Here is a 27,928-nt window from a genome sequence, read left to right on the forward strand (position 1 = left end):
ATATAAAAGTTGAAAATGTTGTAAGGATGTATTTTCTTTGACACGATTCACGCATGCGAGAATGGTTCGTTAGAGAAAATAAAGTAGGGGAAATATAAAAAGAAAAAAAAAAGAAGATAGGTTGATTAAATGGATTGCACGAATGCATGGGATTTAGTAACGTCAGCTTCGATAAAATCAGTCCCATCATTTTTCGGTCCGATCACGTATTTAACTTAGCTCTCGAGGGAAAGGTAAAACCGCGTGCGGAATGTATTCCGCGTTGCATCGTCCACCGAGAAGAAGGGTGTGTGCTGGATGTGCACACGGAAGGAGAAGAAGAGAAAAACAGGCGGCCGACGGTGTGGCAGGCAGCTGAGTGTACATAGGGCCCTACTATGAGCTTTCCTTTTCTCTTTCGCTCTTCGAATTGTACAGGAGGAGGATGATGATGATGGGGTAGTGGATATATCGGGCGTGCATCGGGACCTATGCAAACACGAGGTATTCTTCGTCGAGCGTGTATTTCCGAGACGAGACTATCCAGCCGAGAGTGGTGGTGGTGGTGGTGGTGGTGGTGGGTCCGTAGTTCGATTTAATGGAAGAATATGCGAGAGGATCGGGGCACGGACGCGTACGAGTACGTACCTGCTTGAAAACTCTCTCTCTCTCTCTCTCTCTCTCTCTCTCTCTCTCTCTCTCTCTTTTCTCTCTCTCTCTCTATCTCTCTGTAGTGTTCAGCTTCCAACTTTACATTCTCTTCATTTCTCTTGCTCTCTAGGTTGCTGAGACAAAAGCGAGTGGAAAATGGAAANTCTCTCTCTCTCTCTCTCTCTCTCTCTCTCTCTCTCTCTCTCTCTCTCTCTCTTCTATCTATCTCTCTGTAGTGTTCAGCTTCCAACTTTACATTCTCTTCATTTCTCTTGCTCTCTAGGTTGCTGAGACAAAAGCGAGTGGAAAATGGAAACAAGGAAAGATGAAGAGGCTACGATTCAATTTCATTTTACCTTGTGTTTCCGTCTTCTTGTACCATCCTTTTCGTTCTCCCAATGCGAACACAGCAGACGAGGGAGCAAGGGAAAAAGACAAGTTAAGAGGGTGAGGAGGAGGAAAAAGAGAAGGGATGAGCGGCATGGGAGTTTCGCTCGAAAGCTCGCAGCTAATACTTTCCTCCCCGCAACGTTTCCAGCAGGATGAAGAGTCGGTCTTTGCCGGTGGCTGCTGCTGGTGCTGTCGCGAGGGTCGAGAGGAACGGGAGGAAGAAGCGGGTGGAAAAAGCAGGCTCGAGGAGCACAGGGAGAAGGCGGTGGCTCTCCGAGGAGTAAAGGGGGACGAGGAGCTATAGCTTGTAAGTGAATTTTATTGCGCGATTATATTGAATCCCTCGGAGCCACCAGCTACTGTCAAAGCCCTCTTTTCTCTCTCTCTCTCTCTCTTTTTCTCCAAGCGAAAGCTTCCCCCGGAGGTTACGAATTCGCCGGTGCTCAACGCGTTAATTCCAAATTCCCCGATGATTCTTGGGACTTTAGATTCTTTTTACCTTGCCTCTCAACAATCTAGACAATCGAGTATTAACGTTCACCGTAATAATATCCTGTAATCGTTTCGTCCACAAAATCTAAACGATATATAATTCGTATTTTTGATCTATTACAAAATGATGATCGCTTACCTTTGTCAAAGTAAATAGTCTCGCGTTATTGTATTTTTTTTGTTGTCTTATCGAAAGAAAAAGAAAGTAAAAAAAGTAGACCGTTTTGTACCATTATGATTTATCCGGAATTGTGAGCACCGCTTTCGAATCTCGAGGGTTGCTGCACGGTGTACTCGTTGGTGGTAGTGCGGCGGCGCACCGGATACCAAATCGAAGCCATTGCCCATGGGGATGTTTACACGTTGGATCACGACCGCCATGACGAAATTCGGCATGGTCGAACGGTGCGATTGACGTTGCGATTTCTCGAGAACCGCCCTATGTCGCAATTTGTTGTTGCTCTGCAATTTATTTATCTCGTTCGAATTAGAAAAAAAGGTATTGAAGATATAGGCGAGAGCGAGAGGTAATCGAAAAAGTGTCTCTCTCTCTCTCTCTCTCTCTCTTTTTACCTTCGTTCGTTTCTTTCCTAACTCGTCTCCAGAGTAATGCCAGAGGTTTCTTTTGAAGAAAGACAAAAATGCTCGACCGAAAAGAATTCCTTAGCGCGGTCTCAATCTCGTAAGAAATTAAAATACTTCGCGGCTTCGCGGATCTTCCAAAAGGGATAGCGAGAAGAGATGAGATATATCCCGGGAGGATAAATTTATCTCGAATTATTAGTCATTTTTTTGTCTTTTTTTTATATAACCGATTGAGATTTAACACCGAGAGTCGAATAGTTATGACTAATATTTTGGAATTCCCCGTAGAGGCGCCGTAGATCCGTATAGTTTCGTATGATTTTTAATAAACACCGATCAGACAGCCAGATGTACCGGTCGGTACTTGACTCGGTCGTTCGAGGAGGCACTCGCTCGGCTTACCGGGGCACTCGATGCACAAAACTGATGGACGGACAGGCATCATACCGGCCCTACTGCATCGAACATATTACGTCCGGAGTGCGCGGAACAAAGCTTACCCATTGTTTCGTGCCGTCAATAATCCACTTGCCCCGACTTCGAGGACCACTAGGTAGGGATGGCTGAATTGGAAAAAGCACCGAGGAAACACCGGGAAACCAAAGGCCTAACCCTCCGCTTATAAAGAAAAGGGAAAGACGTACCAGCTGGATTTCGAGGTCAATCTCGTGCAAAGACCTTCCTCTCGCTCTTTGATGTCCGTCCTCCCTTTTCATTTTATCGTTTCTTGCCTCGATTCATAACCTGACCACGACCACCACCACCCCTTTTCATTCTTTCTCGTATCTTCTTCTTCTTCTTCTTATCCCTTTTTAATTAATTTTGTCTTGGGGAAAAAAGAAAGGAAAAAAGGAATCGCGGTCTTGTTTTTGAACAACGTCCAGCTAGCGTGCGAATGCTAAAAGCAAATAGAAAGTCGGAAGAGAGAGAGAGAGAGGCACAAAGGACTCGCTCGAATATCGAGTTGGAAGGCAAGGAAGGCTCCGAAGCGTCGGCAATCGAATGATTAAAGGCGACTTCGCCTGGCTGCTCTGGATAGGGCGAAACTCCCGACGGAAATCAGAGTCTTGCTGGCCATCCAGTCGGATTCCCTCTTTCTAGCCATCAACCAACCTCGCTATACACCCCTCCATCCTCCACCCTTCACCCTCTCTCTCTCTCTCTCTCTCTCCATCCCTTCGTCCTCGTGGCCCTCTTTCTAAAACCACCCATCCCGCCTCCTAAACTCTCCAGCATCCGTATCCCTCTTGGCAAACACGAAGCAGTTCGAAGTACCGGAACAGAAAGCTAGGGATACGCTAGAAGCGAAGAGCTGGATACTATCGAACGGTATCTCTGTCTGTGTGTGTGTGTAAACGATTCGTGCATAGATGTAGATATATCGTACTAACACTAGGAAACCCTTATCCGTATAGAAACGCGTTGGCTCGCCTATATCTGGATATACTTCGGTTATAACAACGGCGCCGTTAAGCCAATAACATGCATCAACATCGATATTTCTCTAGGAAGATTTACTTCGCGTAAAGATTCTTTCCCGATGAAACTCAGGATTTTCGATACAAGCGTATACGCGTTTTCTCCTACCTACCCGCATATATCCCTTGTTCATTCATACATATATACATATGTATATGTAAATACTTTGATCATACATACATGTTTGAAAAGAAGCAAACATCCGTTAATAACCGTTTAAATCCTTTAATAAAAATAATCAATGCGGTCAATTATTCGATCGTTAAATACACTTTATCGAATATTTATGTAATTCTGATTTAGTTTATTCATTCGCGATATTTAGGATTGCCCGAGGATATGAATTCGCATAATATCTTTATAGAATTTCGTAACAAGCGGATGATTAAAGTTTAACGCGCTTTCGATCGAGTTAAGCTTTATTATTATTCGATAATCAACGATTAGAAGTAGCTCGAATAAACAATCGAACTGAATATACGACACGAAGTTATCACTTGGTTCTCGTCCTTTGGCAAACGAATGTTTCATTCCAACTTGGTTATGCGCATCATGTACTAACATCATTACCCATTATTTTCTTTGAAAAATTACACGAAGAGTGCTCTTTGTACAATCTTCTCGCGTATCGTTCTAGCACACGATGTTATTTTCTGGTAAAATCACTCGCGACAAAGTAACTTGACCGAAATAGAACGAATGCAAGAAACTCGGTAAAATGGCAGTACGTAGATCTGGTCTCGTTTACGAGCTCTTAAGAACCGATCGTTCGATCAATGGATTATCCGAGAAGGAAATCTTGCAACGGATTAGCGAGAGACATGATATATTTGCCGGTAAAGTTCTGAGAAAACAAATCTCTGTAGCACTTAGGCGTGGTATCGATTTTGGAATCATTAAAAAACGTTTCAACAAATATAAGTATGTTGGTCTTGATATAGTGCTACTACTAATAGCATGATCTATACGATCATTTTCTTCGAGCGAAAGAACAAAATGTCACAATTTCTTCAAACAGATTCGAGCCAGGATTTCTCGTTAATGTATCTTGGAAAAATCAAACGTCAAAGCGGAAACGATCGAGGAGCAAACGTAAAAAAGGAGGACAAACGAAGAAGGGCAGTGCTAAATTTCGCAAAGTTTCGACCAACAGGAAAAGACAAACTCGCAAGGGAAGGGTCATAGTACCTAAACCAAAATTACCGGCACGGCAACCATGGACACAGGAAAAACGAGATCTGCGAAAGGAAACGATACCGAGGCTCGTGAAGCATCGTTAAATTCTCATTTTCTTTCTCTACCGATCATTGTAACATTTATTTAACGAGATATATACACGAGTGAGAGAGAGAGAGAGAGAGAGAGAGAGAAAAAAAGAAAGAATAAAAAGAAATTCTATTCTCTTTCTTTTCAATTGGACGTTAGGTTGGAAACCGTTTCCCGGCGTAAATTTTCACGTCAATTAACAGCGAAATAGAGTTTTCTTTAATTTACCCTGTAGACGAACAGCGGTAGTTAAATAGACTTTACTTCAAATGTCTCTGAAGATTGGGGTGAGGGATACTTTATATTTCATTGCAAGTAAAATAAGAGACCGTGTACCCTAGAACATTTTTTTTTATATCTTTCCTTTTCTTTCTTTTTTTTTTTGTTGTTTTTTTTTGTTGTTTTTTTTTTATTCCTCGTCATAATGTATTTCAGATATATTCCTACGAAATATTTTTTTAAATTACGGTTTACGAGAACCACTTTATCGTCTCTTCTTTCTGTCTAAAAAAAGAAAAGAAAAAAAAAGAAAGGTGAAAGCCCCGTCCCAAAATTCAGGAAGTTTTCTTCCCATGAAATCTGCCTTCCGCTCCCGAAATTGAGATCCTGTTAGAGCGAAACTGGTGGTTCAAACGATGCGACCATTTTTCCTCGATCCTGGATCCACATAATCTCGGTAGCTTGATCCAAAGTAGAAGGATCAATGGGTAAAGAACATTGAAAACTTTTCGAATTCTTTCATTGACCACATTTACCGTCTCGTTTCTCGATCGGACACGGCTAGTTAGTTGGGTCTCTTCTTCCTTTCTCAAAATCTATCTTCTTCTGACCGACGATTATCGTTTTCTGTACTCTTTTCCCCCCTCACTTTCTCCTCTTTTAGCATCTTCAGTACGAGGTAGCAAGTTTAGATGCTCCGTGCAAATCATCGTAAAATCGGCATGTCCAATCGGTAGTTCAGTACATCCGGCACCTGTTCAACTTTCACCGATTAATATTACGATCCCACGATCTTTATCGTAATCTACAAAAATTCAAGATTTATCTATTAATTATTTAAATATATAATTGTCAATCGCATTGTCAATCGCATTGTCAATCGCATTGTCAATCGTACGATGTGATTGGAATTAATAATACTATTTTAATGGTAAAATAATAATGGTGTTATAGGGAGAATATAAAACGTCGTTTCTAAATCAAATCTTACAATAAGTATATAAACTAAAAAAAGGCACTCCTATGTGGTTTTATGCATTTGTTAGGTGTATACCGTATAATTTGAAGAGGCCATTATTTCTCAATTAACGAGAGTAACCGTAACGCATTTTGTAAAGTTTACCTGTTCCTGGAATGAGCTCGTAAAAGCATTGACGTTTTGTTAACCGTAACTATAAAAGGAAGAGAGAAAATTGTTGGCATCGACGACTAAATTGGCCTCTTTCTCTTTTGTTCCGAAATAGTAGTAGTAGTTCGTCCTATGCAATGGCAAATACAAAACTCGTAGACCTTTTTCTGCTGAGGGTTGCACAGCGGGGTTTCCTATTTAATGCCGCTAAGGTAAGCTTGTAAAGTCGTCAATAATGACCATATGTTCTAGATTTAGAGCCGATCAATTAGCGACGCCGATATTTTTAGCCCTTCTTTTAAATCGACCGATGTAATCTTTCCTGCTATTAGTCGAGACGTGACGTAACAGTTGAAAATTTCCCTATTGTTTTTCGATCAAATTTACTTTCCTAAGTCTTTTTTACGATTACATACATATATCGGTATTAGTGATTTATTTATTCAAGAAAAATGAAATAGATTTTCAACGATGATACATTTGGAAACGTTATAGAATACAAGTTTTGCTTATAAAAAGATACATTAGTTGTATTACAGAGTTTACGTATTGTTCATTTAAAAAAAATAAGAAATGAAAAATGGAATGAATGAATACTCGTAGAAACGAGTCTGTCTCGTGAATAGTTGTCTCATAACCTGACGAGGAACTAACGTGGAATTGAATCGCGAGAATGAAAACTTCACGTTCCATTTTATTTCTTTTTTTTTTTTGGAATGCAGCTATCCCATCCGATAGATCGTCTTATTGTCCGCCAATCAGTCGGAATTGAAAACGAGTCTTCTTTACGAGTTAGTCACGCGAGAACTTTCCCTTCAAAAAAGCAACCATTGTCTCCGTTTCGATGCTGGATCTAACTTTAGGAATATATTATCGATATAAAACTACACTATTGTCGAAATAAGTTTCAACGGGCATTATCCGTGCACGCGCGTGCCGCAGGTGTTTTTTTGAACTCCGTTTAAGATGGCCACTTCGTAGATACCTATTTTTTTCTTTTTTTTTCTTTTTTTGTTCTTTTTTTGTTCTTTTTTTGTTCTTTTTTTTCCTCTCCCCCTTCCTTTTATCTTTTCTGTCCATTTTTATTTTATATTTACGTCGCTTGCGTCATCGCACCAATCGACACGCGTCAAGTCACGACAGTACGTTGCATTCATTTCCTGTTTGAAAAGAACGAAGTCGAGTGCAACGTTATCTAAGTTCCATCCGATGATCTTCAAATAATGTGTTAGTCGAAGTCCAGGGTGTCAGAGGCCACAATTCCGCATATCATCCATATGTGTCAGGATGATTTATTTTTTAAACTATTCTTTATGAATATTTTGTAAATTATTTCTTAAATGAGGGATTATAAATTAATTTATTATTAATAAATGCGTAGAAAAAAATGTCAATGACCGATATTGATCGTTTAAGCGTTAGATCAAATCCGAAATGTCTTTCGATCTTTTGACAAAATTCCCATGCATTCGTAAAAACATAATGTGCTAATCGATTATATATAATGCAACGGGAAAATAAGATTTTGCGATAGTAGAATTATATCGTAAAAGAAGATAATTAGCGGGCTTAAATTATTATGTAGGCGTTGTTGCGAACGAGGACAAAAGTCGAAGGGTGGTAGTGTAAGGGTCGAACGACAAAGACTAGAGAGCGTCGTCTCGGCTCGAAGCAATTAGGAGCTTTATTGTTGCGAAGGAGGCTCGTTTCATTGGCACGAGGCGTGATATATTGTGACACGGATAGGAGGACAACTATAGTAGGTTTATTCGTCTCTAGTAGAATCGAACTAACAGTTACAGAACTTAACAGTTCTCCCGCTTTTAATCGGTTCTATCGTTAACGCCAAACGACTACGTGATCATCCAGGAACCATAACGGATCGTTTCAACGGTAACGTTTAATTAGAAAACCTTTTCCAAAGAATTTATCTTTAAGAAAGAATATTCCATAGAAAAGAGATTTCGTGAGAAAGGTAAAAGGCCCGGGGCCCACGTGAAATTCGGTAACACACGCAATAACGCTTTTTTGTGATACACGAACGTATCCGGTCTCGCCGTTATCTTCGCGTTATCTTCTTTTCGTGAGGTTAGCTTTCCTTGGTAGTCCTTATTTTAGTTTGTTCTTCACCGCGTCACTTTATCCGTCTCTCAAATTTCCTTTTTCTGACCGAAATTCTCCGGACTTCAAACATCTTTTATGCTCCTATCTACCCTAAACATGTCACCTTTTATTATTCGACTAACCAACAGTACAAATTTCCCACTTTGGGAAGATAACGTTCACTTTTATCTTATATCCTCTTTCTTCGTTTTTTCGATAAACGATAGTTACAATTTCATATCATTTGCATCGCGTATCACAATTGAAAAGTAATATAATATAAGAGGAGGACAACAAAATATAGAAACAGAGTGGCATGGTCGGAACAATAACACACGTTACATTATTTTTCTTTCGTTATCGCGTAGAAAATGGGGAATAGTAAGCCGAAAGAACGTTTCATTTTGTTAGCGATTCGAATTAGTCCTCTTTCATCGTTATCGTTGTAAATATACGCAGTCGATTGGTATCACCTTCTTCTTAGGGTTATTACCAATAAGAAGGAAAGAATGAAGGAGGGAGGGAGGGAGGGAGGGAGGGATTGGAGAAGAAAAGAAAGAGAATGCTTGATGTCAAAAAGAAAGAAAGAAAGAAAGAAAGAAAGAGAGAGTGAGAGAGCGAGAGAGTGAAAGGGTAGGAGAACTAGAGAAGGAGGTGGAGAGAAAGAGAAAGAGAGACACGGATCAAGGATAGTCTTTGCCAAATACCAATATTTGCGAGCGCCCTGTTGGTACCCCTGCTCGACTCGAGCCGGCCCGACTTAACTCCACCGATCCGGCCGCAACTCAACCCCCACCAAAGGGACTCGTTGGTTCGCGGGGTGATTCCTCTCCCTCCTTCTCTTCCTCCCTTCCTCTCTCTCTCTCTCTCTCTCTCTCTCTCACGCTTCTTTTTCTCGAATCACGCGAAAGAATGACGAGGTGTCCCGTGTCAAACATGTACATATCTTTTTGTCTTTTTTTTCTCTTCTTTCTATATCCCGGTAAGAACGTCAAACCGTTTGCCGTTTCATTCGTATATTCGCGCGAGCTAAACTATTTCTCTTTCTATGATAGAAAAAATAATGATAATAATAGATATAGATCGATCAATCTATCATAATATCTGTTTCGATCGTAGGATGAAAAGACGAACGATCCTCGAGGACGACCCAGATTGATTCTCGGGGGTTGCACGTGTCCTATGTATAACGTGGACCGCGATTGGCTTTTTGCCCGAGGCCATGGGCTTGCTATATCGTTTTCGGTTTGCGTGTGTCCTGTCTGTGTGTCGGCACAAACTCGCGAGAGAACCTCGTACGCCGAGCGTATATAGCAGCGTCCGATGCAATAAATAATAATTAGGCGCTAATTAGCGGCGGCCATGTTGCCAGTCGACAATTTCCGAACGGTGCTGGAGAAACGTCAAACGGAGGGAGGAGGGTTGTTAGAGAAGGGTAGGTGCTCGGTTTAATCGCGTACTATACCGTGTTCCAACGTGTGATTACCTACGCCCAGAGAGAGAGAGAGAGAGAGAGAGAGAGAAAGAGCGATATTATGCGGACGAATTCTTTTTTTTTCTCTTTTTTTTCCTTTTTTTTTTTTTTTTTTATTATTTTTCTCCACTTTCTTCGTTGTTCAAACACAACGTTTTATATTGTTACGTTAGTTTTAATATCACGTTATACGATTATTTCAAGGTAATCTTCGGGGGAGTAATAAATCAACGAAAAAATAGGGAGTAATTTTCGAAAAATTCCCTTTTTTCTCCCAACATATATCGCAATATGAATTCGACTCGCGAACGTTTCCTATATTACACGATTTCATTCCTCGTCCATTATGGTTTATTCGTAAAAAAAACTCTCTGATTTATCAGTATTACGGAGAATAGTCGTTCGCGCGTTAAACTTTAATTCGCGTTATAAGTCGAAAATACCCTCCTAAACTGGTGTATCGTTTAAAAAACGTGCGTTTTCTCTAACGAAGAAAATAATTCGACTCGGGGATTATTCGAATACTTTTGGGAGTTTGTTTATGCGAACAAGCGAGAGAGAGAGAGAGGCCGTGCTCGCCTCGAACATGTTGACGATGTCGAGGCTAGCCCGTGTGGCTGTAGGATAATAGCAGGGAAGAAAAGGGGAGAGGGGGAAGGAAAGGAGGTGGTGCAGGTGCTGGTGCTGGTGCTGGTGCTGGTGCTGGTGCTCGATTTCACGCGGTCGATCGTTGCACCCGCAGCTCCACCCTCGCGTTCCTGCAACCCCTACACACCCCACCTCTTCTCGGGATTCCTACGAACGCAGGAAACAAGTAACCGAACCGCGTGTTAACGAAGCACCTTTTCTCTGGATAGGAGGAGAGAGAGAGAGAGAGGACATCTTGTTGGCGGAAAGAGTACGCTTACTTGGAAATTTCGTAAATAGGTACTTCTCTAACGCCACAGTCGAGTTTCTGCAAATATTGAGACTGTCTAGTACAGGCTCTGACCGATGGATGCACGCCGCGCGTTCTTCGAACGAGAGAAAGAACGTCGTTTCTCGGGACTTTGTGAAAATAAAACGACGAGGACGAGTTCTCCTTCGTCGTTTGTCGAAGCTCGTTTCACCTCGACCAAGGTGCGACCTACTCGATAACGTTCGCACCATCTCTCTCATCGTGGCCTCTATTCTTTCTCTTCAAAGATCTTTCTCGAAAAAAGAAAAGGAACGAATGTAAAAAACGAACTTTCACGGTATTTATTTGATTTCCCAGTCGCATTCGATAATTCGGTCAAATTCGTTCGATCGAGCGACTAGCGTAATTTTCCCCAACGATTTTCCGTTTGTCTTCGTCGAATGATGCGGGCTCGCGATGCACAAAGATTCCAACCGATACGCGCGTCTATCTATTTATGCGTATCTATTTATATGTATGTATATATATAGATATACGTAGACGAGCGTCCGATGGAAGGAGGAAAATTCGTCGGTGTTTATCGTAATTCAGTCGCATTACCATTTAGATTAGTTAGATTTGCAGGTAAACAGGAGGACGCGATCGTGAAACACAAACACGCGGGAACGGGAGCGCGAGCGCGACGTTGACATTTTCATTTCATCGCGATAATTACTTTCAAACGAATGGCTTTTTAAGTAGATTAAAATATTCCCGTACCGTGCGCACGTCTGCATTCGTATAATTAATACATTTTCGAAACGACGAGAGAGCGTTAGAGAGAACGAGAGAGTGAGAGAGAGAGATGAGGACGATAACATTGCGTAAAGCGTAGTTCACCGCTTTTACGTGACTTTTTTAAACAAAACTTTTGTTTTAAACAAACAAACGAGAAGAAAAAAGAAAACAACTCGCATCATTGCGAAACTCGACGAATCTTTCTTTCTCGTCGATAGAAATTCTCTCTCTCTCTCTCTCTCTGTAACTCTTTTTGTTCCGTTCGGTTATTTTTTTTCTCTTCTTTGTCGGTGGACGGAGAAAGGTCACGCCTACTGGAAAATATGTCCCTTCGTTTTACCGAATTACACACGGGTCTCGATTTTATCGCGCGCGCAAAACACAATGGACATCAAAGAAATTAGCGAAAAGGGCTACAGGAACGAATCGTGTGCATAAGCATACGGGTTGGTTGGCCGAACACGCGATGGAGATCGAATAAACAAGCCTGTTTACCGGCAAATGTAATAATTGCTTCATACTTTCCGCTCGTGCTTTCGACTCTTTCCGATAGTCGATCGCATAATTCGGCACAAAGAGAGAGAGAAAGAGAGAGGACGGGGCAGATTTACATTTTCACAATTTACACTTTATTGGAGTTTGTACCGCACTGTGGATACGGACTTACGCTTAACAAAGCTCGCTCGTTGTTCGGGAGGCGCATTTTTAAAAGAGCGATAAAGTTTATTAATTTTCAGGAGTAATATTTTCAAAGGGAAAAGGTAGTACCGCGATCTAATATTCTCGGGGAAGTAACAGCAAGAAAAGAGGGAGAGGGAGGACGTTACTAGGGACAGTTTAAAGCTAGCTTCTCTCTAGGGATAACGAAGAGTATGATGGCCGTATTCGCAACAGACGGGCTGCAGCGCGGGTAAACAATGGCTCCACCTCCTTCAGGAAGACTAAGCGTAGAAGGAACAGGAGATATACGCGTCCCACGCGTGTGGGTGAGGTGCTTATTGGGTCCGCGTTACCAAAAGCCACCCCTGAAACCACCCCGCGGCCGACTGCTGCGGAGCAGAGAAACAACCCTCTAGCCAAACATCGCAACATCAATCAGCACCAGTCACTCGACCGTGGACCATTGGCGCCAACATAGCGATATTGCCTAGATTTACATGTTCCACGGGAAAAATATAAATGATCGTTCGCGAACCCATCCGTCCTCCCTTTTAATTGACAATCGACAACAAAGATACGCGTAACTGGAAATATTTGCGTGTTTGACTATTAATCCACGTTATCGATTCTTGCAATTTACGTATCGTACATTAGAAAATGTACTTCTTTTTTTTTTTTTTTGATAGATCTACCGTACCTTTTAAAAGCTTACGAAAGATATTATCCCTCGTCTAAGGTTTAAAAACACGGTTGATCGTTTGGAGGAGCTCTCGCAACCGGTCGAAAGATAACACGGATCTTCCTTTGCATAGCATTAGTTGCGATATTATTGTAACGTAGTAATTCTCGCCCCTCTAACGATTTCCCGCAGCAAGTTTTCTCCCCCTTGGTTCGAGTATCTCGCGATTTAATTTAATACCCTCGTGTTCCCGTTCCCTACCCTTCCCTTGCAAACTCGAGACCAACCTTCGAGACAACTTTCCTCTCTCCCTTCTTTCTTTCAAATTTCTTCTTTTGACTTTCGACGTGTTATCGATTGGGGTTATATTTTTGTTGCGAACAAATTAATGAAATCTTTGGGAAAGAAAAATCGGTTCGTTTGATTTCTCGTAGCAATACACAGGACAATCGGTCGATTTTCAAGCCCGGCTTGTCGATGACGATGCTGCTGGTGGTGGTGATGGTGGTGGTAGTGATCCCATGTTGTCGCAGTGACTCAGTATTTGGACAAGAGAACCTCTTGCGTTTCTTGCACGAGCTCTCTCTCTCACATCGCATTTCTATCATCTAGAAGAAAAAGTCAAGTTACAGAGAAATTTGTCAAATAATAAAGATTTTCGCAATCGTTTAGGTGGTAATCGCGTAGAAGATAAGTTAGCAGTGTAACTCGGTACGAACGACGGGTGCCATCTTGCAGGTTGTCACGTCGGCAGGTATAGGTATCTATCCCATTTGCAAGCAGTCGCATTATTGTTAGCCCTAGCTATGTAGCACACCGCGATGTACATACGACGCTTGTGTACACACGTATCTCAGGGTAGATAGCTTCGTACGAAAGCTCATCCTCCTCTTGCTCCTTCTCTTCGTTCTACTCTCTATGTATAAGTGTATATATATATATATATATATATATATATGCGCGTAGATATCTACACGGATAGATATACATATGTACGTATGCACGTATGCACGTAGGAGGTAGCAGAGGGCGTAGCGAGGCAAGCTCGTGCGATTTCTAGCGAGAATATAAGGGAGAGAGAGAGAGAGAAGGTTTCCATGGGCATGATAGAGGTGGATATAGCTAACTCCTGTAGCTCTCCGCTACGTATTGCGGGCGTGTGTGCGCCAGAGGGTGGTGTAATATAGAGAGCGGCTAAAGGCGGACGTAATTTCCTGCCCGTCTGACAACGCTGCAGACATGTTTGCGAATCTAACACACACAACCTACTTAGAGGCTACATGTGTCCCTAGGACAATGCGCCGACACACGGTTAATCTATTCGTCGCAGGTGTGCGCCGTGTATACGTGCATCCAGCTTGCAACGTCTACTGCACACGGCCCGAGGCGCTTTGATAGGAGTACAGAGAGAGAGAGAGAGAGAGAGAGAGAGAGAGAGAGAGAGAGAGAGAGAGAGAGAGATAGAGAGTAGTTATTCAAGAGAAGAAGGAGAGTCGAAGAGAGAAGATATTCTTTATATAATTCGATCGAAATAACGAGCCATTAATACACCTTCTACGTTTTCAACTTATTCCAAAATACCCGTTTTCGTTGCATTAACCCTTAAGAACGATTCGAATGGGCCTCTCGTGACAAGTTAACAGGTCTCCTTTCCTTTTATTTTTTGTTTTACTTTCCGACCGACGAAAGCATCCCCGCCTTGGTCTCGATAACCGACCGCCACCACCGAGCTTCAGTCCACTTCACTTTGAATCGGCTCGCACTACTCGCGCGCGCGGCACGAAGCACAGACTCGTCCAAACATTTCGGACTGCCTAAGGAAACACATTTGCCTGCGGGCAAACACTGCGAGCGGCGAGGTTAGGTAAGGAGACGTGAGAAAGAGACAGAGAGAGAGAGAGAGAGAGAGAGAGAGAGAGAGAGAGAGAGAGAGAGACGAGAAGCAAAGCGAAGCTAGGCGTCTTGGCGCAGCCTCGAGCTAAAGTGGAACGCAGAATGTGTCTGGGACTGTTTGCACTGCAGGACAATATTCCGAGTCTTTTGAAGGGCGAGCCGAGGAGAGAGAGCCCTGTTATTTCGCCTCTCTTTCGAGACCACCCTCGCCTCCCCCTCCTTTGCACTCGCTAACCTATCTCTCTCTCTCTCTCTCTCGCTTTTCTTTCTTTCCCCATTTCTTTTCTATTTTACGACTTGCGTTCTTCTCGTACACGATAAATCGTTGTTGCATGCAAAGAAAAGAAAGAATGAAAGAAATAGTGGAATAGCACGCGTAGAAACTTCTGAAGATCGCCGTAAAGCATCTATTTTGGATACTCCAAAGAGAGAAAGAGAATCTTTCCCGTGGTCTTCTCGTCTTGCTACGAATCGCGTCATAAGGCCTCCGTCAAAAGGCGTGAGCCGAAAAACAAACATGGTCCTGACCTCCTCTGACCTCCCCCGGCCATCATTGAAATTTCAGCATAGGGGAGAGAAAACGGTACCATCTCTACGGTTCGACCCTTCTTCTTTTACCAATCGAAGCCCATCGCCAGAGAAATGGTAACGCTACGAGGGAGAGGGGGAGCCTCCAGCGAGCAGCCTGGGGTTATGAGATTTTATGAGATCCAAAGCGGTTTACGCGTCTACGATTCTTTACCTCCCTCTTTTTCCCTCTTCCTATCTTTTCACGATCCGAGATTATTTTCGGATATTGTGCTTTGAAACGAAACGTAGTAGTAGGTATATTTGAAATAATCACTACGCATAATGATCTCTCTCTCTCTCATTCTCGGTAGACATTGAAATAAAATCGTAGATAATTCCGGTGGGACGACTAGTATGTATTACGATACTCGACGACAGCAGCCTTGGTAGTGTTACAAAGAGGAAACTACGAAGAAGACTATTTTTCTTTCCCTAGATGTGTTCTATCTCTTTCTTCGTTATTACGAGACGATGAAGAGGACTACGAAGAGGGCAGGATGGGCCTGGCTCTCTCTCTTTCTCTCTTGTTCTCTCGTTGATGTTATGTGGGTCGTTCCGTCTCATCTCGTTCCGTTCTGTTCCAGGACGGCTTGCGAGCCCAACTTGCGTCAATATTTGACTCAAACACGTTAAAACAATACCCAGGCCCCGGAGCAGAGAGTCGTTTCAACGTGCTTCCCGGAATTTTATCTCGCGTCAGAAAACGCCTAACGACTTCCCGCCGCAGAGAATTTCGGCACGGGTTAGTTGGAAGGGTGGAAGGGATCGTTCGCTCGCTCGTTCGTTCGTTCGCTCGTTCGTTCGTTCGCTCGTTCGTTCGTTCGTTCGTTTTCCTTTCTTTCCTTTTAACTTTTTATGTACATTTTCGTTTTAGCCTCATCGACGAAATGACACACGCGATATTATTCGTTCGATTCGCCAAAATTATTTCCACCAAACGATCCATTCGTCTTCGGATATTAAACTTTCCTAAATTGTCTCCCTTTTCTTCTTCCATTCCCGTCCATCCAGTCTTCTTTTGACGCAAATAGAATGCAGTGCCTAGGTTTGGACATTTCGAATGAAAAGGGCCAAGCGAGATGCGCTTGGATATCTGTTGGCGGCAGTGAACGACCCCGGTCATTCTCCTACGCCATTTCTTGGCCATTCCATGGTGTTTAGGTACCGTTTACCGTACCGTTTCACAAGCTGAATGAGCGTGTAACGCATTGCAAACATTTTACCGTTGGTAGTGGTGCTGGCGGCAAGCGAGTAAGCGAGCGAGGAAGCGAGCGAGGAAAGAGGGGGACAATTCTGAGCGGTACGACATTGTGCCTAATGTTTGGACATGTGTTCCGCTCCGGTCACGCCTTTTGTTATCATTTTCTATGCATGTTTGCCCGTTTAAAATGTTGTTTTAGTGCTCGCATCTCGACTCAGTTATCCACTGGCACCTCTTCCTCTCTCTCTCTCTCTCTTTCTCTTGAATTTCTAAAACGACACGCGTCGTTTTTCTTCTTTTTCTTATTTTTTATTCCTTTTTATTTTTCGCAAGATTTCAGTAGAGGATAGACGTAGGCACTCGCTCGAGAATACTCGTGCAACGTTCAAACGGCAGGTGGCGAAATTTGCGAGATTCCTTAATTGGACGGATTCTCGGTGTTGACGATGCATCGTTATTAACGTTTACTGCGCTCGAGTGAGGCGCGATATATCATTCGGAAACGTGCATGTCATCCCTTCGTATTCCACGCCCCAACGATATACGTTCGACATTAGTTTGGTAAGCGTTGCCAGTGAAATTGCACGTTCAGGGGCTGTTGAGGAGTTTACGGGGGTTGGCCGGGACTGGGAAGGGCGTTATGCTTTGAATACTGACGTTTCCTGGGGACACTTTTCAACGGGACAACGGTGGTCGTTGTTGATATCTCAAAACAGGACAGCCTGGACAAATTGCTTGGGAAAGACTCTATAGGTGTTTCTATTTATTTTTTTTTTCTTTTCTTTTCTTTTCTTTTCTTTTTTTTCTTTTTTCTTCTTACGTTATAGTAGATGATATCGTCCAGTTCGATTTATCAAAAGCCAGGGTAATTGTTTTCCTCCCTTTATTTATTCTTTTTTCTTTTTGTTGTTGTTGTTGTTGAAAAATAACTGATAATTTAAGAAAAGAAAATAAACGAAAGGAGTGTATCAAATATTTATTCGATTCTTCTCACAACTTCTCCCAAAACTTCAGTCCAGGTCTGACACGAGAAAGATACATTGGATAGATCTATTGAAAAATATGTCAAAAGAATCCCTAGGAGAAAGGCACAACAAGAATTTTACGGCGATTGAACTGCGTACAATCGACAATGGGAAGCCGCATCCGGACGTTTTGACTTTTTGTCCGGGATCTGACCATTACAATTTCCGTCGGTGATGAACGATGATGCTCTTTAAAAACGTACAAACCGGACGTCTAAGAGTTTGTTAAAAAAGAAAAACACGCGTATCTCTTCCATTATATGTACTTTCTCCTTCCTCTCGTCGACAGGGAAAAAATTCGCACGTAACGTTAGACTCGATTCCATTTCCCATCGGTTTTGTCATCGTTTTTGAAGATTTATTAAAAACTTGATCTTCGATACAGTGATTTGTATCGATACAGGCTTACACGTATGCACAGGTAACTACATACGTAAGCGAAATTCGAAGGTTTCACCCTAAAGTTTGTAGCCCTATCTAAAGGACAGGAAAGGGGCCGACTGGCTCGAAGCACGGATTGGATTGGATCGGCTTAACGCTGATTTAAGCCAATCAGCAAACACCCAGTCACCAGTTCTGAACTTCAACATTGATCTCGTTAGCTCTTACAAGTTCAATGTTGCGTTCGGAGTTTTGGCGGAACGCGGCATTCAACTCTGCCCTTGCGACGATGTACCAGCCCTTTTTACTCATCTCTCTTCTTACTCTTCTTCATCCTTTCTTTTTCGAGCAAAGATCCGGTCTCTCTCTCTCTCTCTCTCTCTCTCTCTCTCCCTCTCTCTACCAGCAACTCTAGCCGGCTTTTTCGAAAGGTATTACTACGATCCTTGGATAAATCGTTCATTCCAATAGAAAAATACATCGGACGTAGTACATTATTTGTCTCAATAAATAATAATATGGAAACACGCGCTCTTGAAATTTCTTGCCTCTTTGTAAAGAAGGAAAGAAAGAAAGAAAGAAAAAGAAAAGAAAAAAATAAAATGTCGATTATTATCTAGTATTTTTATTTAGATAATAATCGTTCTTATTGACAATGTGTTATGTCATCGTCAATTACAGGGGATTTCGGTAAACAAAATATTATTACCGATTACAACACTTTACATAACTAATGTAATCGCTTGAGTAACCACGAACGATCGGATAATTCGAATGGATCACCCACCGGTGCGGCCTAAAGATATAATTAAACACGCTTCTATAAAGTCATACACGCGCGGGGAGTACACGCAAGGCACATAGCGGCGTAGAACGAGGTAGATGTTAGTATTTTAAGCCTATTTAAGTGTGTTTGTCGTATAATATTGACATCGTGCTCACAAGCAAAGAGCACGCGTACACATGTACACGCATAGTCAGTCAGCTCGACGGTCTTTCCCTCTCTCTCTCTCTCTCTCTCTCTCTCTCTCTCTCTCTCTCTCTCTCTCTCTCTCTCTTCTTCTCATTCCCTTTCTCTCTCTTTTTCTCGCAAAGACCGTCGAGGAGGAAAGACACGCACAAACGAGAGAAGGAGCCAAGGGAGCCAACCCAGCCGAGCTAGCGAGTGAATCAAATCGCGGTGTGTGCTTGGCAAACGACGCCGAGCGTCGCGACGCTCTTCTTCTTTTTCTTTTCCTTCTTCTTCTTCCTCCGCTTCCTCTTCCTCTTCCTCATCCTCTTTCCTCGACGAGAAAGGAACGCAAAAACTTTGACGTAAGTGGCAAACTCGTCGACGTTCGCTTACGCGATTTCAAACTCCTTCAATTCAACGAACTAACGCTCCAACTTCTCATGCCTACGGAATGACTTCGTTTATTTTTTCTTCTTTTACTCTTTGTGCATGTACATTTACTATTTTTATTTATTTATTTATTTCGTTACACCTGATGCATCATCGATTAATAATATACTTGCTCGGTTTATTCGTAGACATTTTTCTTACCTCGAAGATTATAATTAGTTTATTATGAAATTTGTTAGTTAAATTACGTTTGATTATTTTTCAACGTCGCGTCTTAATCGGAATGCAAGCAGGATGTTCGATTTCTCATCCGGTAAAGGATGAAATGGCAAAAGACGGAGTTTGATCTCCCAGGAGAATCGCGTTAACGTTAGGCTGTTTAAAGGGCGGAGCATAGAGGAGTCATGCTTGTAAACGGTAAGCAAAAGGTTGTCAGCGAGCCAGTAATCTCCTGGTAATCATGACAAATTACGGTCGAAGTTATGGACCACGTTCTCTATGGCACGGCATGTTACGGTCCTCTATAGTCCTGAGAATGAACGAGGGCTATGGTGCCAGGTGGGGCGAACCCACCCCATGCTGTGAGCCAAACAATTATCTAACACCATGGAACACGCCGCTAGCACAGCGGGAAACCGGACAGAGGTAAAAGGCCCTTCGGTAGTTTCTCTCGGAGATCTTTCGAATTAGCCAAACACACAAGAATCCTTCCTCGATCTTTATACCTTTTTAAGCACGAGCCATACTACGGAAGAAAAACGCCTCTTCACATTTTTTATTCCTTTTTTTCTAAATAAGATTATTTTGTTTCACAAAAGAAAATAGAAGAACAGAAAAGAAAAGAAAAGAAAAGAAAAGATTTGGAATGTTTTGAAAGCTTTGGTGGTCGATTGCTATAGATGAAATATATTGTATTGTAAATACCAATTGAATCACAATAAGAACAATTTGCGGTAGATCGATCGCCGTCGTCGCAGGTCACGCGTCGTTCCGGCAAGAAAATCTTAGCAAAGTGTTTGATTACTCGAAGTATTCATCACTTTGCGTATGGATTTATCATTACAGAAAGCAGTTATAGCGTGTTAGACGTTCGGAAGGCGCTGTGTCACTGCGCTGGTGTTTAGCCAAGATATTTGGCCTCGCAAATATTTGGAGATTGTCTACAGCTTCTAACCACTGCGCTCTACTCTATCGGCTCTTGTTACATTTAATTAATGCTATGTACATTTGTAGTATCCGTTCGATGCTCCTCGATATCGAGTCTTTATTCGTTTGTTTTTGGATTTTCTTCTTTATTTTTCTTTTTTTTCCTTCTTTCATATTATCTAGATATAATATTTTCTTTATCATTATTTTCTCCCCAATAGTATACAATAGAAAAGAGAGTATGATTTATTTACATCGGTATTGTGACGTATTTATTTAAACGCAAGCTCAGCTAAACCACCGTCCACTCACGCTAATATCATGCAAGAATAGAAGAGGACACCATAAAAAAAAAAAAAGAAGAAAGGGAAACCGCATATACGGTGTTTCGAAGAACGTGACCCGAACCAACCTCGATCGACCTAACCGATTATTATTAGGTTTCGTCCTTTATTTTCTTATAACGTGCGTACTTTGCGGCGACGTGCCCTAATAGAGCGAATCGATGCAAGATTAATACAGTAATCGGCCCGAATGTTTACGCAACCGAGTCCATTATCTCTGCATCGTTCTTCGACATTTTATTCGACCAAGCGAATTTCATAAAATACGCATATTTATTTTTTCTCTTTTCCTTCCTTTTTTTTTTGTTTTTTTTTTTTTTTATACGAAAAACCGTCCGACGGATAATTTAAATGAAACGATTTTATACGCGTATTTTGTTTCTCTCTCTCTACCTCTCATTTTTTGAAGCACTTAATATTCCTATCCGTAGCAGGCCAAACGATGTTCATAAAATTCACGTTCTCCATAAATAAATATATTACCGGGTGGAAAAGGATGAGGCACGACGATGACGACGGTAATTCATTCAATATTTGGCAGGATATTTAACGCTATACGCGACGACATGTTGGCGAATTAACGTCATAATTCGAGGTCCGCGATGTTGTTTACGTTGCTTTTCCGCATACATATCGGAAATTAAACTATAAGCAGTATCTCTCCTGTTCGACGATAAGAGGATAAGGTCGGTTAAGGGATATCCTAGTTGAATTACCGTTACTTCGATACGACGTGCTACTTTCTACACGCGTGGTATCTAACGAGAGGACGTACGCGAACTATCTCTAACGGGTGATACGAGTAAGACAACGACGACGACGATGAATCTTTCCAAAGTTTAATCGAAACATTTTCAATATCGTTATTATGAAATACCAAAATTCCCCCTAAAATTATTTATCGATTAAAACTAAAAAGAAATGGCGAATATAATAAGGAAAGAGTCCGATGAATGCAAAGCATCGATCCTTTTTTCCCTGTTTTCGAAAAGCTTGATGACCTAGCCGTTAGGAAAGTACGGATAGGCAAACACGAGTACTACTACTACTACATGCGAAAGCAAACGCGAGACTTTGATCGGAACTCAAAGCACGAGTTACGCGGGTATTAAGCTTTCGCTCGTATATCCGTGAGCCCGTGTCACGTGGTCACCCGGTACGTGAACGGTTATAATGTATGGCCTAGTCAGGTTCGGCATGGTCCAGTAGGGGGAGTTTGGTTGACAAATCATTAACTATGCATCGAGCCGGCCTGCAAATACTCGTTACTAGTGCTTCCCCGTTCTGGGCCACCCTCTCTGCGACCCCCGCTTGCCACCCAGCTTGCCACCCAGCTTGCCACCCAGCTTGCCACCCTTCGTCACCCCCTCGTCACTGGGAGCGGCCTGCCACCCATCGCGAGCTACGGACGCCTCTCTCTACGGGCACGGCGACGGCCCGACGACGGCCCGACGACGGCCCGACGACCTAGCCAACCCCTAAATACATCGCTCTAACCATTATGCAGCATTATAACGTCGATGCGCGCGCTCCAAACTACCTATCGATATTTTATGAGGACCGCCGTCGAGCCGTTTTCCCTCTTTGATCGCAACACATTGCCTTCCGTACTCCGCCTTTTGTACAAAGATTATTCAACGAAACTTGCGAGCTCCAAACCAAACCGTGCTGCTAATCAAAATTACAAAGTAGGATCGAACGATTGAAAATACGAAAGAAATGGAGAAATACGATCATTTCTTCTATCTGGCTAGTAAGGCGCATCGCGCGTCAAACAAAAAAGGGCTGAAAATTGGAAAAAGGATAGCTGGGACTGCGGTTTCGAGCCATTCGTATGTACATGGGAATTTGTTGTCCGTTATGCGGCGTGCATAGAGAAAGATAGATAGATAGATGGTGGGAGAGGGAGAGGGAGAGAGTGGATAGGGCGATATCGAGCAGACGAAGGTTAGGGTATAACGCGAGGGTCGGTACCAGCATACGGCGCCAAGCTGGAACGCAACCCCCGGCCCGTTTCACCGGTTGTTGAAAGGAGAAAGACGAACGAGAGAGGAGGAAGAAGAGAAAGAGGAGGACGGGGAGGGGAAGGAGAGGAGGAGAAGGACGGAGGGTGAGCGAATTCGCAGCATTAAACATGGTGGACTCGCGCATTGGTTGCGCAGTAGCTGGGCGTTACGGACCGCACCATCGACCAGCGAACTATACGCGGTACTGTACACCAACCGTCCTGCGGCGAGTCCGCTTTCATCCCCTCTTGCTATCAACCCCCTCCACTTCGCTCCAACTCTTTCCATCTCTTACTCTATTTCCTTCTATCTCTTCTAGTTCCCTCCTTACAAGCTCAGGTGGAAATGGAGTAGAGATGGTTGCGTGGATACCTACGTGCGTGGCTAACCTTGCACGTCCTCCTTAATCCGTTCCCATCGGTACTTCGGTCAAAGTCGAATCAAACTATTGTATAAACTGTCCGATGGAAATATACAAGACTTTTTTTTTTATTTCATAAATGGTCTCCTTCTAATTGAAAAATATAAATAGCCCTAGAAATTATTTCTCTCTTTTAAATATAATCGAAAGGAATAATTTTAGTGATCGTGTATCTTCTTTCGAAGTCATTTTTTATCCTACTTTTTTTTTGAATAGATAATTGTATATAATGTATAATAAAATATATTATTACCATTGAACCATCGATCCATTTTTTGAATGAATTTTGTGCAATGAACGCTCCAACCGAAGGATTTTACAACGTAACTCTCATCGAATTTCCGAGAAAATGTTAAACCCCGAAGAAGAAGAAGAAGAAGAAAGATTTTCAAGGAGAAAAGAAAAAAGGGAGAAAGATGCCCTGCGGTTTTCCACGATTCGCTAACGTAAGAGAAATAAAGAGGAAAGGCGAAGAAGAGGGTGGACGAGGAGCAACGAAGATCCGTTGGAAGAGAAGATGCGCGAGTATAATAAAGGGTAAACATTCCTCCGGCGGGCCAACCCCTTACCGCCGAGGGGTCCTTTGCGATTTCGTGAGATTTTCAGTTAATTTTCTGGTTCCTCTTATGGATCACTCCATCAAGCATCCCCTACCAGTTTTCTGGGGCTATCTCTCGTCCACCATTCGAATTCTCCGACAAAACCCCTCCCACTTCGTAAGAGTTTTCAACCCTTCCAACGAAGCAGCCTGGTATAATATTCAATTACATAGCTGCAAGTAAAGTCAAACAAGCCCACAGGGCCTGCAAATCTCTCTCCTTCCTGTTCTGGGCTTGGTCGAGACTTCCGACCGGCTGAACGGGGGTGTATAGAAACTATATCTATATATAGATATATATATATATATATATATATGTATACGGAAAATGGGAATATATATATTATATCTGTGTATAAGTCTGTATATATATATATATATAGGTACATACAAACGCGCTGCGTTGCTCCACATCGCTTTATCGTACCGGTTTCTCTACCTTCCGGAGATGCTTGCCTACGGTAACAAAGAGAATACGAATATCTCTTCTAAATGAAAAAAGGATTATCTAACGCATTTATTTTGTTTTTATTTTATCTTTCTTCATTTTGTTCAACGAAAAGATATATATTTTGTTGTGAATGAATTTATCAAAAGACATCTTATAGAAGGATCGAAAGGAAATAATGGCTGCGGCGATCCGATAGAATTTTGTCGACGACAACGAAATTGAATTCGCGTGGCAATACAGTGTAATATCCCACGTTTGTCTCTGTGAGTAGAGGCAACCCTCTCTCTCTCTCTCTCTCTCTCTCTCTCTCTCTCTATCGAGGCTCGTAACTACCCCTTGACGTACCACCGGCAAGCAAGCAGAATGAATTAAATATGAATAGACAGAACGGTTTGCGAGCGAAGAATGACGAGAGACTAACCGATTCTTGTATGCTTCCCTTGATTCACCGGACAAATGGTCATTTAATATTTCTCACATACGAATCGAGCTGTATAATCGACAACACCTTCTTCCTTTTATTTTTGTTTTCTATCTAAATTCGTATCAGTTGGATGACGTCTGTTCTGACATTGGTTAGTTTTATCGATCCTTTCGTTACTATATTTTGGATTGTAAAAGAACGAAGGTTGCATCTTTTTAGCTAAAAAACTCCCGAGCCTTTCATCGTCTCCTACCTTCTTTCTTTTCTTGATGAAAAACCCTCCCTCTCTCGCTCTCTCTCTCTCTCTCTCTCTTCCCTTTTCCTCCTATCTTCTTCTTCTTCTTCTTCTTTTTCTCTTCCGTCGACTCCAAGGAACAGGAACAGCCACGCTCTTAATGCCAGCTAATTAATAAACTTTTACCATCTCCGTGTTTGTACCCAACCCTATCATCACCCTCGCAATCCACCCACCTCTAGTCTACCTTACCACCCTCGAGCTCTCTTTCTCTCTTTTTACTCGAAGCTGCCTTCGAATTCATCTTCTAACTGGTTTGCTTCAAAGGGTAGCTTCGTTCGTTCCTTCCTTCCTTCGTACGGCCCCCTTTTCTGTCTTCTTCCTCCCTCTCTTAACTTTACCCTTTCGAGAACGATTTCGAACCCGGTTCAAAGACACCGTACAATTCTTCACTTTTCCTTTATCAGATAGTTCCCTTTTTATCTTTTACATCCTACCTTTTTTACTTACATTAGAATAAAAAGAATATTTTACATCTTATATTTATTTGTTAAATGCATCTTTTTTTTTTTCTTTTACGTCCAAAATAGAAATTGATTTATTATGTTTCAAAGAAGAAGAAAAACATTAAAAAGCAAATAATTGATTTTCTGTGCAGATACTCGGGATAACTATTTGGGACCACCACCAGGAGAGAGGAATTATCTAGAATAACTCTGGATGATAAGTTTTAGATATAGCTAAGGTCGAGATCTCAAAAGATCCCCGTCCCTTAGATGTTTGCACGCAGCGTGCCGTAATACACGTTTGAGTATGTGGTGTGTCTGTGTGTGTATGTGAATGTCTAGAGGAGAGAAAATTATGAGCCAATAAAGGTTTCACGAGGTCGACCGAAAGAAGATAGAGCACGTTGCGCCGGGTCCGTCGGAACGACGCAATCTACGACTTCTTGCTTCTCTAACGACGCGAACGTGGAATAACCGTGTATTTCTCTTTTCCCTAAATATTCGATCCTAAACCCAAGTAGTATAGTCTGTGAGTATCGATCACGTTTAACGTCCCCTTTCTCAAAGGTTTCAAAATAAAAATAATCAAACTCTCTGAAAAATAATAACTCTCTCTCTCTCTCGATGATTATTGCGATAACGATCGAGTAGTCCTTTGAGTAGTAGTCCTTTTAGGTAGTCCAATTAGGTGATCATTAATTATTATTACATGGAAGATCGTCGAGTTATTTACACGTGTGCCGATGTCCTCGATGTACTCTTTCCGTTCACGTGACCACCAGGTTCAGGGAAAAGAGGGTCAAACGAGAAAGCTAACCCTCATTAGGCACCGTATATCAGGACAAAGTCGCGTGGCAATGACGTGTAATTATTACGCGTCGAGTATTACTTGCATATTACCAACAGAGAATAACGTTCGGCGAACCTATTAAATACAGCAGAAATGTACGTAAGGTAAGTCTTTAAGATAACTCGGCAATTTTATTTCAGGTAGGTGTGACACGTTAGGATATAACTGATTCATTGCGCGAATGTTCCCACGAACGAATAGAATGAACGATCATTTGTTCGAATAAAACGACAAAATTATAGGTACCCAACTACCTATCCTTTAACTTTGTTCTTTACTTTTTACAAACGTACAAAACCCAATCGAATTCGGACTTTGATTGTAGATCAAAGATCAATTAGAAAGTTAATGTACCTAGACATTAGCTGTTCGCACGACGGATACGTTTGGAAGAGTGATAATTATTTGAAACACTTTTATTAAGCGAAATCAAGCGAGTCGAGAGAGAGAGGGTGGGTAGGGAGGTGGAGGGGAAGGGACGATTAAACTGGAAAACGTGGAAGCAGAAAGTGTGCAAAGAAAGTTCCCTCGCTGGATGTCGATTTAAATCGACACACGGATATCTATAGGAGTTTAACGAACAACTAGGTATATTTGCCAGACATAAACGAAATGGCAATCGTTAATTATTATTACATGGAAGATCGGCGACGTCGCCGGTACCATGGCGTTGCGGCCAGATATCTATGCTACACCACTACTCTGTAATAATAGGCACTCGCTCAAATATTTCCTCGGTTAAATATTTGATCTCGTTTTTATTCCATTTATTAAAAGCCACGAGCGAAAGGCGCGGGGTCGTTGGGTGGTGGTGGTGCTGCTGCTACTGCTACTACTGCCTGCTGCTGGTGAAAAGAGGGTGTGTGTGTGTGTGTGTGTGTGTGAGAGCACGACGGACCGTACGCTCGCGAAATCCACATCTACGATGATTTAACGAGCCTGCAAATAGAAAGACGACGACAACGACGACGACGACGACGACGACGACGTCAGTCGGGTCGCGAAAACTTCCAAGGACCGATTAGATCTTTGCGTTTGTATATTTTCTCATCAGTTCCACGTTCATAGCGATTCCTAACATCTTCTTTTTCAATTTCAATAATCTCTATAACTCTTGAAGGAAGATTCGCTAGATTCGTCATTTTGTTCGTGTCAGTCAATATAAGCGACTTCTCCAAGTGAGTATTATTAGCATCGGGTGAGCGTAAATCCAAAGGTAATCGAAACACGTATCGCTTTCCGATATCGTATTTGCATGTTACAGGACTCGCGTGTTTTCCTTTCGTGGTCGACGCCGAAGAACGTATGTATATATACCTACATGTTCTGGGAAATCTATGGTAAATAGAACCAAGAGTTCGATCAAATTCTTCCCACGTTTGATATGATTTCGGTGTCAGTGTATAAAAATCGGTAATGAATGCGATTGGAAAAGTATTGAAGAACGTGATACTTAACGAGAGAGACAGATAGAGAGGGTGGATGAGAGACGGATATTGAAAGATCGATCTTCTCTTCGGATAAATGACCTTGGCGTTTTATCAAGATTAGCATCGATAGCGAATTCTTTAACGTTAGAGCTTCGATGGTCAGAGTCAGTCAATATATTCAGGGTAGCGAAAGAGAAAAGCAACGGAGAGAAAAAGAGAAAGATAGAAAGTCGCACTAGAACGAAGGGTGGAATGATCGTAAACGAGAGCAAGTGGGAGAGTAGAAAAGTAGGAGAAAGAGAGAGAGAGAGAGAGAGAGAGAGA

General features: G+C 42.2%; 1 long non-coding RNA gene across 1 annotated transcript; it reads left to right on the top strand.

Annotated features, from left to right (window-relative positions):
* The first annotated feature begins 580 nt into the window (after window positions 1–580).
* Window positions 581–27,895, top strand: LOC106788767. The gene is made up of 3 exons (XR_001381938.1): window positions 581–619; window positions 914–1,327; window positions 25,477–27,895. It is a non-coding gene; the product is annotated as an uncharacterized LOC106788767 (long non-coding RNA).
* The last annotated feature ends 33 nt before the right edge of the window (window positions 27,896–27,928 follow it).

Source organism: Polistes canadensis, unplaced genomic scaffold, assembly GCF_001313835.1.
Source record: "Polistes canadensis isolate GaletaPanama2010 unplaced genomic scaffold, ASM131383v1 scaffold_153, whole genome shotgun sequence".
NCBI classification, from domain to species: Eukaryota; Metazoa; Arthropoda; class Insecta; order Hymenoptera; family Vespidae; genus Polistes; species Polistes canadensis.